Consider the following 18,648-nt stretch of genomic DNA (forward strand, 5'->3'; position numbering starts at 1 on the left):
ACTACAAGACTTCACACACAACAAGGCTCACTTTGGGAAAGGCAGGTGGGGAGTTTTGTTCAAAATCTAAGGGCCTTGAGATTTTATTTTAAAATAAAAGAGAGACTCCATGCATCCATTTATTAATTAATTCTCTAATATACTTATATATATATATATGTATGTAGCTTAAACACTAGGCACAGGACTTAGGAAGTCTGTAACTCAAGACAAATAATTATATTTCAAGTAAATCCTTTCTTTCTTTATATGCTCAGACTGTGTCTGAATTCAAAGATCATTTCAACTAGCATAAATTTAATCTGAATGCTCTGTTAGAACAAATGTAGCATGTTACTTTGCTTATGTCTCTCTTCACTGCATCAATAAACACCTGTATGGCAAAAAGGGAATAGGGGACAGTTTATTCCTCAGCTGTCCTTTGGAAAAAGGGATTTGATGCAAAGGAACAGTATAGGCAACTCTACTGACTGCTGTGAAAGGGACTCAATGCAATCAACAGACTAATCCTTTACATGCACATTTTAAACTTTCACTAAACAACAGTACACAAGCTGAAAAGAATAATGTTAAGAAATCAGAGATTCCTCAAGCAGACAGAAGCAGAGATCAAAGACAGTAAAAGGGTAATCAGAGTTCAATGCTGCAAAATACTCAGTATTGTAAACAGACGTGAATGTCAGCAGCTCTTTCAAGATATGAGGATGTCATAGGATCACTTCACACCCTGGAGAATAAATGTAGCAAATATTGATTTGAGTAAAACAGTTTGTCAAAGAGTGTGATCTGTAAAACAAAAAAAAAAAGTGTTTCAAACAAAAAGAGCATGGTACACATTAATTCAAACATAAATCAATTTTTAGCTGAGAATTTACAAAGAAATGGGACAAATATGGAGTACATATTTTTTCACAGCTGAGTAATACTCTGGTCAACCATGTGCTTTGTAAACACCTGCCTGCCTGCATGTCAGGTCAGATGAATCAATCCCATCTGAGTTTCTTCTTCAAATACAGTTATTTTCCCTCTTCTAGACAATGAGAAACCTTCTTAGAGGTGACTCATATACATAGCTGTGGCTGAATTTTTATGATGTGAAACTTATTCTGTTCAGGACAACATTTTTTTTGGCAAGAAGTCGCCAAAGAACTCCACCTTGCAAATGTGTGCCTAGTCTCTGAGTACACAGTGGTCACTGTAAAAACACTTAGACAACGTACAACCACATTAATGCACGGGCAAGCCTTGGGTCAGCCTTGCTGAGGTATGCAGACCTTAGAAGAGCAGTGGGTGAAGCACTCAGAGAGAGCTCCATGAGCAGAATACCCCTGTTCCAAGTCCTGCTACCACGTAATGTCCTGAAGATCTGCTGGCTTCTCTTATTTAGATGGGTACAAAAGAAATCTAAAGGCTACATGAGCACACACAGACACAATATCAGAATTACTGGATTTGTGCATTCCTGGACACCACTACACAAAGCAATTCTTGGCTGTTAGGGTTTTTTTTATTATTATTATTATTATTATTATTATTATTATTATTATTATTATTATTATTATTACTACTTCATGTTGAGAATTCAGCTCTTAAATAAAGCACTATAAGAATAATTGCAGGTTTAGGTAAGTGAAAATCTTGAGCTGAAAAATTTAAAGTTTTAGTCACTAACAGCAAGAAGGAAGCATCTAACCCAAAACCTCATCCCTAAGTAAGAGGATACAAAATACACTTTTAAAAGATGTCACTCATACTGAACTTTGAACAACCTCTTTGGTCACACTTGGTAGGCACAGAAGGGTCACAGACCAGGTCTGACCCCTGCTCCTGAAGGATACTGCTTTCCATATAATTATTATTAGTAGAACTGTTTCACACAAAGTGCAAAAAAGCTGTTCCAGCACAGATTTCAATTCACTTTGGCTTGGGGCTCAAGGAAATGTGATGTTGTTTTGGTGGAATAACATGCATTGCTGCGTCTCAGTAACCCTTAAGCACTGAGACAGGGATTCCATATAGGTGTGAGAAATGCCAGCACCCTACGTAGCCTGCTTCATTGTCCATCACAGAAGGTCATTGTACCTGTGTGGTTTGGATGATCTGGGAATTCTGTAAAACCTAAGGAAAAAAAAGCCCCTTCTGAGTACCAAAGTTCATATCAACACAGAGTCCTAGAAAGGTCTATACCCTCCTCTTGCTAGGGCACAGCTTTTCACAGTGCTGCAATTCCAAGAAACCCTTCTGCTCCTGACGATTACTTGCTTACTTTTAGTCTCACTGTGATGTTTGCTTTAATTTCTTCCTCAGGATCCTTTCTCTAACCACCTATATTTCAACAATTCATCTTATTTGCACCTCACAAACTTCCATTCTTGTATGCGATTTTCCCATTTCAGGTTTGCTCAACTTCTCCTGGCTGAACACACAAGTGAAAGGACCCCAAGCATCACAGCAGCATGCCATATGTGTTTGAACAAGATAATTTATGCAGAGAAGTGAGCCACTTCAAAATACTCATTTGCTTCACTTATTTATTCACATGTACAACTTCACCAATGTTAGCTAGAAGCACAGAAGTTCAGTAATGAGACATCAAGCCTCAAAATCCTCTTCCTGAAAAATCTGAAAACACATCAGTGAATTTAACTTCTCCTACAGTGCTGTGACTGAAGAATCTCCTTAGGCCACAAGTTAAAAATACAGGTTTTTTATACCTATTCAAGTGCCCGGTAATTTGAAACAGAATCACTTATGTGCCCTGCTACCTGAAATTCTGCCCATTAGAAGTTGTTAGTCACTGCAATAGTTTCTTTTCTGTCTTAAGCTAAGGCAATCATTCTTTCACCAGAATTAAAATTATATAACTACTGTGGGGCATTTTTTTTCTCATAAATTGACACCAAGAAGACAAGAAACATCCAGTGAATGAAAGTTTGATAAAGTTTACGGTTTCAAGAGAAATAGCAGCTATTGATTCATTCTTACTGAACTAATGTGTTTTAGTAAAACAAAAGTAAGTTCATCTTTTCCATTCCAGAACACTTAAAATAAATGTTCAGTATTACTGGAATGTAGTAAATTGTGAGGATTCTCTTATCCATATTCCAGGTATTGAAGAATGGGTGAAAAAGCAAGGGACATTTCTTCATCCATGTTGTATTCATTGCAGAAATAATTAAACTGACACACTAATAAAATCAGTTCTAGAAAAAGAAAGAGGTATATATTTTACAAGGCTATACTTTCTGAGTTATTTGGGACAGATTTGATAAGTATAGCATACTAAACATCAATTCACTAAAACATTAATATCCTTCTAACCTGTCAAAATGTTTATTTCAGAATAAAATTTCTTTTTTTTTTCTCTAGAGAATTGCTGTTTTAACAACTTTTTACTTCATGTTTCAATCAAAATAAAGACTTTAAGCATTATTATTCAATAAATGAATACAAACCCCAAAAACTTTCTCAGCTTGGTCAAATATGAAAATATTATTTGGCAACTAAAATTTGTTCCTTTCTTAGGACATTCATTCTCCTACTACAGGAACTAAGGGGTAACACCTGAGAGCTCAAGGTTTCCTTGCAACTGGACCTTCCTATGGAGGTGTAATATCTGCACTGTGCAATCCCCATTAATTACAGAGATATTCTGGAGGAGGAGCAGGATTTGAACCCCTTTCTTGAAATCTCAATCTAAAATGAAAATAAAGTAGAAATAAAATTTGTCATTTTCTCCTTTAAAAACTTTTTAAATCTCTGCCCCCCCCCAAAAAAAAAAAAAGTTTGTTCAACATCTTATTTTTAATTGATTTCCTATTTTGGCAACCTCACAGTTTACTAAATCAAGAAGTTTACCCTTTTTGACACTATGAAAAACACTGGAATGGGAAAAAAATCTTAGGGAATGATTTTTCTTTATTATTATTTATTACATGTGTTCATCAGTACTGTACTTACAAATCAGGGAAATTTCCTTTTTCAGATTTTCACCTTGTCAAAAAAAAAAGAATGACTGCACCAAAACCTTACTAACTTGTCATCCTATCCATGTGAACAAAATTTAAGTACATACAGTATGTCAGATGAAAGCAATCAGGAAAAATCTATTACTTTGTATTGTGTTCATCTATGACCAGAAATCCTGAGACTTTTGATGTAAATATCAAATTAACAGGCAAAACATTAAAAATGCAGGCTTGGGAAAGAAGAAAACAATAGTGATAGGGAAAGGAAAGGAATACAATTTTGTTTAATGCAATTATTAGGCACACAGTAGGTGAAAACATCAGCCTGCAGCAATCCTGCAGCAATCCTAAACAAAGCAGATACTCCCAGGTGGTGTTATTCTACACAGCTTTATGCCTCATCCTAAGCAAGAGCTTGAATCTCCATACCAGCAAACACCCATGGGGTCACAAAAAGGATAGCATTTCCTGTTTATTCCTGTCAGCTCCCTTTACATATTGTTGCAACTGACACTTTTTAAAATATTAAACACCATGAAAGAAACAGAGCCTGAGATTTGAAAGAAAGAGCAATAAGGTGAGTCCACCAAGGAAGTGATAATCACTAGAGCTTGCATTCGCCCCACCTGCCTGCCACTTTAAAGATCACGTACACTTAATGAAGTTGGAAACCCAAGAGAATTAGGGCATTACCCTTTACAAATAACTTCAATATTAACAAGGATTTGACTTCCTACCCAATAAAAATCTGTAGGTTGCAATAATTCTTATTGGAATAACAGTCAATTCTCACATCAATTTCCCACCTTCCTTGAATCCTCAGTTTTATAATCAGTAAGATTTTTTGTGGATTTAATATTTAATTTTCATCCAGGATCCAAAAGCCTTTTGAGATGTAAACTTACAAAACTAAAGTACACATTGTTCTCCCCACTCACAAAAAATAAAATAAAATAAAAATAGGTGTTGTATCAAGCTGGAAGGCTGGTCTACAAAAGTGAGCCGGTAAGGCTGAATTTACAGCTGTTTCAAGGCAACTCAAATGCCCATATCTTGAAGACACAAGTGGTGTGCCCATGTCAGGAGATGCTGGCAGGTGGGGTGGCCATGTCAACACACCACCTTTTGCAGCAGTGTGATTTAGATCCATTTAAGCTGCATGAGGAATTACACCTTACTCTGTTTTAGCATACCTCATGGTAATGTCTCTGTGTTACAGGCTCGGTGCAACATGCCCAAACCTGAGAATAAGTTGTCTCTATACAGATACTTTAGCAAGAGAAACAGAGGACTAGCAAAGTCAGGTCCAGACAAAAATGGAGGGACTTCTTCCCTGGAAGGCTAAATGAATTAACTCCGGGTGTGATTTGATGACAACGCAAACTAATCTGTGGTGGAGCTGTCACACACTTCCTTCAGCCCTAAACCAAAACTCAGCTGGAAAAAGCATGTTAGTGGGAAGCAGGGCCCCCCACAACTCCAGCCAATGCTACTTCATGCAGCCTTGATAAGAAAGACCTGAGGGTGTTGGTTGACAAGAAGCCCAACACGAGCTGGCAATGTGCACTGGCAGCCCGGAAGCCAAGTGTATCCAAAGAGCAGCAAACAGTCCAGGGAGGTGATTCTGCCTCATGAGACCCCAAGCAGAATCCTGCATTCAGCTCTGGGGGACACAACATAAAAAGGGCATGAACCAGTCAGAGCAAGCCCAGAAGAGGGCCATGAAGATGATCTGAGGGCAGGAATATCTCTGCTACGAAGACAGTCGATGAAGAAGACAGATGATTGAGGTTATTCAGCCTTGAGAAGGCTCCGGGAGACCTTTCAGCAGCATTCCAGTACCTAAAGGGGGCCTACAAGGAGCTGAAGGGGCACTTTTTACAGGGGTTATAGTGATAGTACAAGGGGGAATGGCTTTGAACTGAAGAAGGGCAAGTTAAGATTAGATACAAGAAATCCTCTGTGTAGTGAAGCACTGGAACAGGTTGCCCAGAGAAGCTGTGACCATCCATCCCTGGAAGTGTTCAAGGCCAGGCTAGACAAGGTTTTGAGCAACCTGGTTTCCTGGCAAGGAAGGTTTCGTGCCCATGGCATGGAGGTTGCCACTAGATGACTGGTAAGGTCCCTTCCAACCCAAACTGTTCTGTGATGATTCTATGGTTCTACCTTATTATGTCTCTAATATTGTAGCTCCAGGGTATTTGCAATAGGTAGTCAAATGACTGAACTTCACATGCTTCATTGCAGCATGGACACAAACCACTTGGTTCTGCCATACACCAATTTTATAATTCAGGTAGCATGAACACGTGGCCTGTACAAGAGGTATTGCCTACACTGGGCTCTAGAGTTCTGAGCATATAAATGTGGCCTAAAACCTGGGAAACTTTCCCAGCAGTACAAGGAACCCGAAATCTCTATTCATTACTGCTGCTATACAGCTTACTGCTTTGAAGGGTGTGGCAGGTGGAAAAAAAAGGCTTTGTTGAAATGCTACAGATCTGCACTTGGTGTTTCTTTACAACCTCAATATTGTCTGGCTGTGTATGATTACCCATACAATTCTTTCATTCATCCACTAAAACAGAACACCCTACTAGAGATAAGAGACCAACTTCAGCCATAAATCCATTCAGAGCAGAGAAGTTTCATTATTGAAAATTAACCATTTCCTTGAAATTTAATTGTTTTATACTCTGCAAAAACTCTTACACTCAGGTTAAGCTGATGAGTTGCATTTCATGAACGCAATGGTAGATATCCAGAAACTTTTCTTGTAGGAAAATTAATTTACTTATTTTGGGTCAGGGGTTCCGTTCCCCCCCCCCCCCCCCCCCCAGCATTTCTAAACACAACAGCAGATAGCTGTTCCATCTGGATTCTCACTAATTAGTGAAATGCCAGCTGATCCTGTCATTTCCCACCAAACTTTCTTCTCAGATGCAAAGTCTGACTGTCACCCTCTAAGTTTTCTTCTAGTAGGGTCCTTTCAATTTAAAATTAACTCAAGCATTTTCATTACCATTTTTTCTACTCCAACACACTAAAAACTATTAAAAGTGTAACTAGGTTATAAAAGTGATAGATATCTAATAACTAGTATATTTTATTTTTCTCATATTTACTTCAGCTTTTACTTCAGCAGTGTAGGAAGAATACACAGTCCAGCTACACTGCTTTTAGCACTGCAATAAATTAAAATATATTGGAATAATCAGCAGCATGAATTTGTACGAAAATTATGACAGCTTTCAATTATTCTCCAAGTATTTACAAGGGGAGATTTAGGTAAGCATGTCATTGAAAAGAACAAGCTGCCAAATACTCCACTCACAGAAATCTTTTTTTTTTTTTTTAAATTCATATTTGGTAACTCTGCTTTTTTCCATTCATATTATGTAAATATTCTTCTCATCCTCTTACACAATACTACTTATTACACATTTGTCTTTATCTTTCTACAGTGACCATGACTATATCTGATTTTCAGAAACTAAATGGCATTTTAAAATTAAATTTAAATTTATAAAGGATATTATTTATCTTACAAATCAGGATTTGTATCCTTACTTGTCAAATACTAATATGAAAATTACTCATATACAAAACCCTTTGTATATGCATTGAAAACTTAGACTTCAGATTAGACTTCTCAACACAAAAAATCTGAAGGAGAAGGGTGATCTTCAGGTAAAGGCTATGAACTTGCACTTCAAGAACTTCTGTCAGGATGAAAAACCTTTGTAATTTTCCTGCATCTTGTTAGTCCATTAAGAAAATGCAAATAGTAACTATATGAATATATAGGTCAGTGGGGCATAATGAAAATATAAATAAAAATTATACATAGAATGTACATAGAATGATAGAGCCACAGGGGTTTTTAGGTTGTAAAAGACCTTTACAGTCATCACATCCAAATGTTAACATAGCACTGCCAAGTTCACAACTAAACCACGTCTCCAAGTGCTGCATCTGCACATCTTTTAATACCTCCAGAAACGGTGACCCCACCATTCCCCAGGGCAGCCTGTTCCAATGCTTGACAACCCTTTCAGTGAAGAACTTTTCCTAATGTTCAATCTAAACCTCACCTGGTGCAACCTGAGGCTATTTCCCCTTGTCCTATTACTTGTTAGTTGGGAGAAGAGACCATGCCCCACCCTTCCTGCCTCATAGTTGTAGGAAGCTATAAGGTCTCCCCTGAGTGTCCTCTTGTCCAGGCTAAACACCCCGAGCTCTCTCAGCTGCTCCTCACAGGACTTGTGCTCCAGAGCCTTCACCAGCTTCATCAGCCCTTCCCTGGACACGCTCCACTGTGTCAATGTCCTTCTTGTCATGAGGGACCCAAAAGTGAACTCAGGATTTAAGGTGCAGCCTCACTAGTGCTGAGCAGGGGGGTGGATCACTCACCCAATCCTGCTGGTCACACTACTGCTGATACAGGCACAAGTTATTGCAGACACCAGCAAGGATAGGTAAAAAACTTTGGGGGAGTTCTCAAAAATAAGGAGCAAGATGGCTTTAAAATGAGAGGAGCAGGAGGATGGTCCCTCCTTGGAATGAGCCCGATCTTTACTGGGGTCACACTGAATGTGGCCCAAAAAGCAAGTTAGGAATAGGAAAAACACAACAATTGCTTTACAAAAGAGGGATAATTTAGCACAGCTCTCCCTCCCAAGCACCCAGAGGCCAGAGTATGAAGAGGGCAAGCAGAGGTGAACAACCACTCAGCCTTCTTTTAAATCCACCTGAAATATCATGGCAGCACTGTTGAAGAAAGGTGAAACAGCTTCTGTGAAATGCAGATTCAAAAGTACTTTCCTGCTGTCTAGTAAAAACCTGCTCCGAAAGCAAGCTGGAGGCCATCTTGATGTTTTATATGAAAACATTCCTTTCAAAATAAATAAGTTTACCTTGCCTACTACCAATAGTTACCTGTTGACCTCAGTGGTTGTTTTTAACTCCTTGCCTTGAGTTTTGAATACATACAAAGCTGTCTGGAAATCAAAGGAAAAGAAAGAAAAAGCCTGCTGCATTAACTTCCTGCTTAATGCACATTCACTCTGCCTGATTTTGAAAAATACGTTAAAATTTACATTTGTATGGAAGTAATTATTTACAAATGAGAGGGAAAAGTCACTATAGTCACTATAAAAAATCATTGAAAAGTCACTATATATAGGTCTGTATATAATAAGACAGAGAAAACATAATTTATCAACTGAAAATAGCATATGCAGACAAACTTACAGCCCTGAGAATACAACAGTGAAATTGAAAAACATATCTCATTCTAATTTTTCTGAGACACAACAAACATTGTCTATTCGTCTTTTTTTGGAAAAGAATTAAAGAAATAATAAATTATTTTTAAGGTGTTAGATATTGCAACAACACATTAATGCTGGTATAATACTAGTCTCGAGGAGTGTTTATTCCCAGATGTTGAAAAGTTAGGAATGTTAAGAAGTAGCTTCTGTTGGCTAGGGGAAAATCAAAAATCTATTTTCTATCAAGTTTTCAGGGGGTATTCTGTTCTGATCCTTAGCATTTGTTTTGTCACCTTTAAAGTATGAAAGGAAAGCCTCCTAAATTTTGACTATTGAAATTCGGGATAATTAATGAAAAGAAAGTTGACAGTATGCTTGTCCTGTCTCCAGCAACTGCTACAGCTGACCATTAGAGACATCATACTGTGGAAGATGACACATTGTATAGATTTGTCTTGTTACCAAATCTCTCCAAGTATGCCTCCCACTCCCAAAAAAATCCCAAAAAATCCCAAAGTGAAACAAAGTGATCCAAACATGGATCTGAACTTCCCTCCTAATAAATTTTGCAAGCCATAGGTATGATTCATGACTAAAGACAAGAAGTCACTTTTCTTTAAATCAGAAGAAATATTCTAAAGTGTAATTTAGGGCAAAAAATTAGTAAATCCTCAAAACAAGCTAAAATTAGAAAATATAAACATGACCACCAAGTCTAAAATCATGCTGCAAGGCCAGCTTTATAATTCAACCAGTAAACACACACACAAAAAAAAGAAATTCCTACTGGCTAGTCTCTAAATTTCCTCCAGAATTTATGGTTCAGTCTTATTCTCATGGTAATGAGTTATAAATCTTTAACTGAAACGAAGGCTTATGAGTCTTTTAATTTTATTGGAGGACATATGGATCTTCCACTCAAGTAAATTTATTGCTGAGTCTTAGTATTTTTTCTCAACAGTACAATATTATTACTTTCTAATTGTTCAAGATTTTTCATTTTGACACTGATTTACAGTACCTGTTAATAACAGTACTGCTTCTATTTCCTGGAACCAGGGGTGACCTGGCTGCCTAAGGTTTCTTTGGTGATGATGCTGCAGATGCATATTTCAATCATGCATTTCTAGCAATTAATCTCTCCCACTTGTTGTCCTGTTTCAACCAATGTAAAGGTTAATCTGCCCCAAACAGAAGGATTTTCAGATTTCTTACGGTTAGGAAATACCTGTGTCCCTTTTGCTATTAATTTGTAGATGGCTGCAGTTCACTGAATGCTGAAAATTATGCAAATAGCGTCATACAGGTTCAGGTTAGAGACATAAGGCACACACTCCTTTCAAAAAAAAAATCAATTTTGGTCATTTTTTAAATCTATGAATTAGCTTCTGTACATGGGGTATATCTCTGCAGACTTTATCAAGATATGGTTTAGTCTTCCAGTTATAAAGGATGGAAACATAATTTCTATGCCCCTCTGTTCCTTAATAAAAGCAAGACTTCTTTCTGATGTTATTATTCAAAAATTCTGACATCTCTAAGAAGTACTAACATAGCTAGTAGCATATTAAAATCTGTATATTTGAGAAAAGGAAAGAAAGGTGTAAAAAGAGACATATTCTGTAGGAATAAGTACAAATTAGAGAAATCCCAACATAAAAGGATGTTTTGACAATTAGTGGAAGAATGTTACCTATATTGTGCAATATTATTGTTACACTAGTTCATGATCAAATACGCAGAACTAAAAATATTTCTTTCCATGTTTTGATTTCTGAAAGTTCAGAGTAGGATTTGGATTTCTAATTTGGATTTGGATCATTTGTACTCCCGTAACCTCCCTCTGTGTTGTACCCATTGATTTTAGCCTAATAAGACACTTTTAGAAAGGCTTTATTTATTTCCACATGGAAGCTGCAAAGTGCAATGTCAATTCTTTCTCTTTGAAAGATGCAAATCAAAACAGCCACAGGTGCCAGCTCTCTATACTTCATAGCCCTACACACTGTTTCCAGTCAATGCAGGTAACAGGAGATGTAATCTAGAAAACAATTCAGAGACTCATCCAGAACAAGACAACTGGAACAAACAGAAGATAATGAATCTGGTTGCTGCTCATATGAAGCAAGGAATGTGTGGCATAGCAAAGGCTGGCACAGCAATCAAAAGAGAAACCGGCCAGATATTCAGCTGAACAACATGAAGGTAAGGAACACTGAGGCAGTCTCGTGAGCAAGGCAGCAATTCAAACTGCTTCTTTTGTGTCTTCTCTCTGCTGGTTTCATGTACTGGAGGCAACAGAAAGAAGTTCAATTTAGGATGAGACTAGAGTGGGACAAAATGGCTTTATGACTTGGAGTCAATCAGGTATTTTTCATTTGGGCCCGGTTCAAAGTTTTGTATGGATGTGATTAGCTCTGCCATGCTACCACATCAAGACTTGAATAGAGAGATCCATAAAGCACATGACACAACCCTTTGATGAAAAAAATTGCCTTGGTGCTATAATAATTTCTCATTACCACTGCAGAGATGTTTGTTTTGGGTACAGGATAGAGGGAGAAGGGTCTGTTCCACAACACCTATCACAGATAAAACACTTAGTATAAAACACCTCTCATAGAAACATCTAAAGACATTTTATAAATACTGATGAAGTCTCCTGAGACCCCGACAATTTTCAGAAATAATATGCTTGTCTTGTGGAAAGTTACTCTGCTGTCTGGAGGAGTTATCAAATTGCACCAGACCATAAATGTGTAACAAAGCTCTCACTAAATGTAGGTTATTACAGAACTGTAAGAAAATATTGTGGCATAAAGATGGGGTGGGAAGGGAGGGGAGCTGATTTCTCCTGAGAGCGATTCTCCACATTTCTACCTCCAGATGTTTACAGCTACTGCCTGTCACCAGCCTGCCACTGAGGATATGCCACCCCTCTTGCAGGACAGGCTAAAACCTCACTGCTATTTAAGCCTTTTATTTCAGAGTTCATGGGACATCACCCATCTTACTTCCCCTTTGCTACAGCTCAGTGCCTTGCCAGACTACAGCAGCAATGGCAGGAGAGATGCTTACCTTGCTTCACCATCTCTGTGATAAATTTATGGCTCAAAAGACACACAGCTGAAAGTGGCTTTATTTTTTAAGCACACAATTTCCTGCCCCCAAATACACTCATCTTAATATGCCTGTAATCTTGTTAGTAGACAAGTACTTGGAAGCAAACTGCAAAAAGTCCATTAAGTGTTGTGAACACTCTCCGCCTAGGTGCAATTTTAATTTAACTAATGTTCTTTAATAACGTAGCACCTCACAGGCAAAAGAGCATTTCTGTTCGAAAAAGACGGTGCATGCAAAATTTAATTGACTATTAACTTTGTGAATACAGAACATTAAGCAAATTATATTATTAAAAATTAGGTTCTTACACACCAGATCCAGTTGCTAAAACAATATCTCTCAGTACTAATAGCAGTTTGACTTTTACACCTATAAAACTATTATTATGCACTTATTGCACTACAGTGATGACAGTGCTTTCTCTCACAACCAGAAACATGGATCTGAAGTTATGAGCAACTGAGGAAAAAAAACCAAAGAAACAAAAAAAGAATGGAACTATCCCCACACATCACAAAAAAGGCATTTAACACAGACTTTTTTTTTTTCCCTAAAGCTATGGACATTTTATTAAATCAGCTCTCAGTTTGTCCATTTACATTACAATGAAAAAAAAGAGGCCTGGCTACCTGTCAGCAACTGAAATCTGCATGATCACCAGTACTTATTATCACAGTTACTCCTCCTGTGCTCCTGGGTCACAAGGACAAGTGATGGGCACAGCTGCTGGCTTCCAGAGAGTGTTAAACCTTGAACTGCCTTCCTACTCACTAAACTCACCACACTGAATATGTAAGCAGGTTGTTCTTGACCACCACAAGCACCTCAAGTACTTTTTTAGTACCAAAAAGAATGCATTTATCTGGCTGGAATTGCAGAAGGGGGAGTGGATGTTTACCATACAAAAATGCCCTCATATTCTGTATTTAATTGGCAATGAAATCACAAAAAAATCAGTTGTGATTGGACTCCAGGTGAACACCCAGGTAGACAGTGACTAACTTAACCCATTTAGCCAGTCCTTAGTGATATAAAAATTGCCATACTAAAAAAGTCACAGGAGAGTTCATAAAGGCTTTGACAGACCAGAATACAAATTATTATGATTTATCTCCGAATCTTGAAGAGTTTTTGGTATTACTTTTTTTCTCTCCTTGAAGTTTTTCTACTCTCTCAGCTGACTAAGTCTTATGCAGCTTCTGTTGTTATCATGAAACACTCAGAATATATTTCTCAAGTTAGTGCTTAGAGTGTATGTCAGACCTGTTTATCAAAGACAGGGCAGGGCAGACTTATGCTACTGCTTCCTTCTGGGAAAAAGTTAATTGGCAATTGCAAGAAGTCATCTGTGTGGACTAAATCCACTAGATACCAAAGATGAAGACCCTTTTCTGATACAGCTTTGCACAATCCCAGCAAGCAGAAATACAAATTTGATATTGAAAATGAAAGAAGTATTAACAGCGACCAAAAGTTTCACATGAAAAAAAATACTATCCAAGTATGTATATAAATATGAACAAACATTCAGGATCCCAGATATGAGGGGTTTTTTTATTTATTTATTTACATCCACATGTTTCTTAATGCAGAGAGAGTTCACTAGGATTGAATTACAACTATTTTTTAACAAATTAATGAGAAATTATAATTTCCCCTATCTATTTTACATATTCAAATCATATCTTAAGGTGATAAAAGCAAAAAATTAGTCTGCCTCAGAGATTTCCTTAATTTAGTCAGAAACAGTATTATTGATGAGTAGTATTCAGTAACAGTAAAAATACACAAGTACAATGTGTGCAGCTAGAGAGTCAGAAACCTCTATCAACAAAGAACAAGCTGATATTTTTCCTTCAAAAAGGCTCATCCACATATCTTTTATATTCTTCTTTTAAACCAACCCTTCAAATAATAGATTTTAAACCGATGTATCAAATGTGGTTAACAACTCAGAGTGCATATATAAAAGTAGATGCCTTGAAAAGGCAGTGTTAGCATTCTTAGCACTACTCCTAGCTTTGCCTTTTATTCATGCAAAAGAAAAATAAATTTTAAAATCTGAGATAGTTTTAACTGGAGCTTTAGGCAGCCTTGCTAAACTACTTGGTTATCTGGATGAGAGAGTTCTCCTTTCCACCAACCTTTTTATCAAACAGCTTTATCTGTTTTACCTGGCTTTTGTAGAGACACATGCCTTGTAACTTGGGAATTTTCATATTTTATTTCTAATAATTACATACCATCAGGTAAATATTCCTTTCTTTTTAAATCTAAGCCTCGTGTCCTTTCATTCAACATTGGAATGTAAAGAGAGCTCGATATATATGGCAAATACAATAAGCAATGAATACACTTTTGGATCATCCTAAAATTTTCTCCAGATCAGGTTTTCCTCCACTCCTGTTACTAGAAGAGAAGGTTGGATGTGTTCCCTTTTAGCTATAAGAAAGCTTCAGCATCCATAGAATTATAGTCAGAGAGCAGACCTTATTTGTGCCACTTCAGTTCTCCTCTCCCCTTATGTGGGAGTATCATCAAGATAGGACTAGATGGTTCATTAAAGATCATTTAGTCAAACTTGAAGCACCAAGACAGCATAAAATATACACAAAAAGATGTAGGTAAGATGATAATCTAACTCTGCCATTAAGGGCAATTTTATTTTAAATTCCAGGAGAATGTATAGTATGTTGACAAAAATCTTTCCTGATTTGAATTCATTTCTTAGGGCCAATTCTGAAAACATGCTTATGTACTACTCATTAAGCAAGACTTAATTCTCCTTGAGTCATTTGAATTGCCTGTGAAAGAAAAGCACAGTATCTGAAAATGTGCAAAACACAGACTGAAAACCAAAAAATATGGTAAAGGGGGAGGACTTGCTTCTTTGTGCTTAAGTTTGTTAAAGGTGAGGTTTAATGAAAAATGGTGATATTGAAAAGTTATCTTTTCTGTACTTTGGGTATAAAATAATTGGATAATTAATATGAAAAGTAGGCAGAACTTTTTCTAAACTATAAAATATATAAGAATTAATTCCATTAATTTTTAAATTCAAATAGTGCCATTTTAAAAGTCAATGATGATATCATCTCACTGTAAATGTAAAGAATAAATATAGATTATAGATCTGTATTTTAACCTAAATTTACTTCTACTAGCCAAGTCTGTTGTGTTGATAAATACCCAAGCTTCTACTGTAGAAAAAGGAGATATGCCAAACTTGGTGTGTGATGGGCTTATAGAGAAATTGCAATGATTTTAAACTTATGCTTGATAATAACAGAAGATATTTCACTTAGCACAAATATTACAAACAGAATCACAGCCTCAAACTTCTGTTTCTAGAGATTATATAGACACACACTATAGTTACAATGACTTATTTTTAAGATATATTGATATTGCACATACATTTTTAATTTAAAGAATCACAGAATCACCCAATGGGTAGGGTTGGAAGGAACCACAGTGGGTCGTCTGGTCCAACCTTGCTGCTTAAGCAGGGTCATCCCAGAGCACATGGCACAGGATTGTGTCCAGCAGGTTCTTGAATCTCCAGTGAGGGAAGCTTCACAACCTCTCTGGGAAATCTCTTTCATTGCACAGTCACCCACAAAGTAGAGAAGTTCATCCTCACATTCAGGTGGAACTTCCTGTGCATCAGTCTCTGCCCACTGTCTTCAATCCTATTGCTTGGCAGCACCAAGCAGAGCCTGGCTTCACCCTTCAGTACTGACAGACAGTGATGAGGTCCCCTCTCAGCCATCTCTTCTCAAGGCTGAACCGATACATCTTCCTCAGCCTTTACCCATAAGAGAGATGCTCCCATCCCTTCATCATCTTTGTCACCCTCCACTGGACCCACTCCAGGAGCTCCTGTTTTTCTTGTCCTGAGGAGCCCAGAACTGGACACAGTATTCCAGATCTAGCCTCACCGGGGCTGAGTAGAGGGGCAGGATCACCTCCCTCAACCTCATGGCAATGCTCTTCCTGAAGAGCCCTGCTGGCTCATAGACACCTTGTTGTCCACCAGGAGCCCAAGGGTCATTCTCTGCAGAGCTGCTTTCCAGCAAGCTGGCCCCCAACCTGTCCTGGTGCCTGGGGTTATTCTTCACCAGGTTCAGGATGCTGCATTTGCCTTTGCTGAATTTCATATTTTTCTTCTTTGTCCATGTCTCCAGCATGTCGAGGCCCTTCTGAAGGGCTGCACAGCCCTCTGGGGTATTGGCCACACCTCCCAGCTTTGTGTTGCCAGTGAACTTGCTGAGAAGACATCTGTAACTTGATCCAAGTCATTGATGAACAAGTTAATCAACCCTGGGCCCAGTATTGAACCTTGGAGGGGAACTGATAGTGACAGGCCTCCAACAAGACCCTGTGCCACTGACTACAACCCCCTGGGATCTGCTGTTCCGCCAGTTCTTAACCCACCTCACTGCCCATTCATCCGGTCCACACTTCCTGAGTTTGCCTATGCGAGAGACCGTGTCGAAATCCCTGCTGAACTCAAGGCAGACAATATCCACTGCTCTCCTCTCATCCATCAAGGGAGCTGTTCCATCAAAGAATATTATTATGGTTGCAAAGTCACTTACTCATTCAGCCTTTAGGAAACGCTGAAGAATTAGGAGGGCCCATTCTTTAGGCTATACTAGAGTTAGGAGAGCCCATTTCTTCAAAATGCCTGCCACCATCATGTTTTCTGAAAAATCCTTTTTGCCCAGGATTCTTCTCCTGGGAAGCTGAGAAGCCTCAGAGAAGGATGAAAACAATAATTATCTGATTTCTTCTCCTGTGTTTGCTACTTTGGAATGTGGTCTGGAGATTGTTTACCAACTGGTCATTGTATGACTGGTTTCATGTGAATTGTTTTTACTTAATGACCAATCACAGCCAGCTGTGTTGGGACTAGACAGTCGTGTCTTGTTAAGCCTTCCCTAAGTATCCTTTCTCTATTCTTTAGTATAGTTTTAGTATAGCATTCTTTAATATAATATAATATAATATCATAAAATAATGAATCAGCCTTCTGAGAACATGGAGTCAGATTCACTCATTCCTCCTCTGTCTGGGGTCTCTGAAAATTCAACAAATGCCTTTGTAAATACATCAGCTTCATGGTGTAAATTTCATGAACATTTATGCCACATTTAATTAATGTTGGATGCTTAGCCCAATGTCTTGTTTACTAAAAGTGATTCAAACCCTAGTTTGAAAGAACCATCACGTATTTCCTCATGGGTTTTTTTTGAGGGCTGCCATCATTTACACGAAACAAAAGCTTCTGGAAATTCATCTTTGCAAGTGAGGGCTATAGCAGCAATCCTGATTTCCCAGCTAGGAATCTGTGACACTGTGACATCATGTGAGACAGGTCCACAAATACCAACTCAAACTTAGACAAACTGAGGTACATGGAAGCTTGCTATTAAGACAGAACCGAGCATATTTCAATGGGAAAAACAGCTGATGTGAAGATAACCTTACCCTTCCCATGTAAAAAAATCTCACTTCAAGATAACCTTGTCCCTTCCACAGCAAAATTTCACAATCTTCGTCCTGATTAGTGAAGTGCTCCTTTAAGGTGGTGCTGTGAGATAGTCTAGCACATAGAAAAACTTGGTAGGTTTGCCAAGTTTCACAGTTAGGAAGGACCTGGGGTAGTTTGGTTTTTTCCCTCTCTCTCTCTTCTTTGTGAATTTCTCCCCTGAAGATCTAAGGGAAGCAATTCCTATGAATCAGCAGAGCTTTGGGGCAATTGGCAGAGTCAGAGGTTTCTGCAGCAACCACCACACCTCAGCACTCACCCAGTGGCAAAAGCTGGCTGTGCCATGACCTCCCACTGCCCACATCCTGTATAGAAACAAAGCAGTGGAGTTTAAGGTATATCCCGAGAAACTTCTGTAGTGCTCATGCTCTAGAGCTGTCACAATGACGACATTCAAACATTAACTTCTGCACTTACATGGTATTCTTTGGGACCATTTATATCTGGCCCAGCCAAGATATCTATTATAAAGGTATTTAAATCTGAGTTAGTCGCCCTAGGCTCTCTTTATAGTCAATAGACAGAAACAGTTCCAGGGTATGATTCAACTCCTCCTAAGGCAGGTGTTCAAAATAGGTCAGATGAATCATGCCCTAAAAGCATCTGTTTCTTTCCATTGACAGTGAAGGGGTATCTTGGTTTAGGGCAAATTTGGGTGGAAATTCTAAATGGGGTTCTTCTAGAAAAGCAGATTTAAGTGGTCTTTCTCCTAACTGGTTTGGGAAAATAC

General features: G+C 38.1%; 1 protein-coding gene across 3 annotated transcripts in view; it reads right to left on the bottom strand.

Annotated features, from left to right (window-relative positions):
• FGF14 (fibroblast growth factor 14) overlaps positions 1–18,648 on the bottom strand; it is a 376,859-nt gene that overhangs the window by 246,738 nt on the left and 111,473 nt on the right. The gene's annotated exons all lie outside the window — the stretch shown is intronic.

This window comes from Motacilla alba, chromosome 1 (genome assembly GCF_015832195.1).
Source record: "Motacilla alba alba isolate MOTALB_02 chromosome 1, Motacilla_alba_V1.0_pri, whole genome shotgun sequence".
Lineage (NCBI taxonomy): Eukaryota > Metazoa > Chordata > Aves > Passeriformes > Motacillidae > Motacilla > Motacilla alba.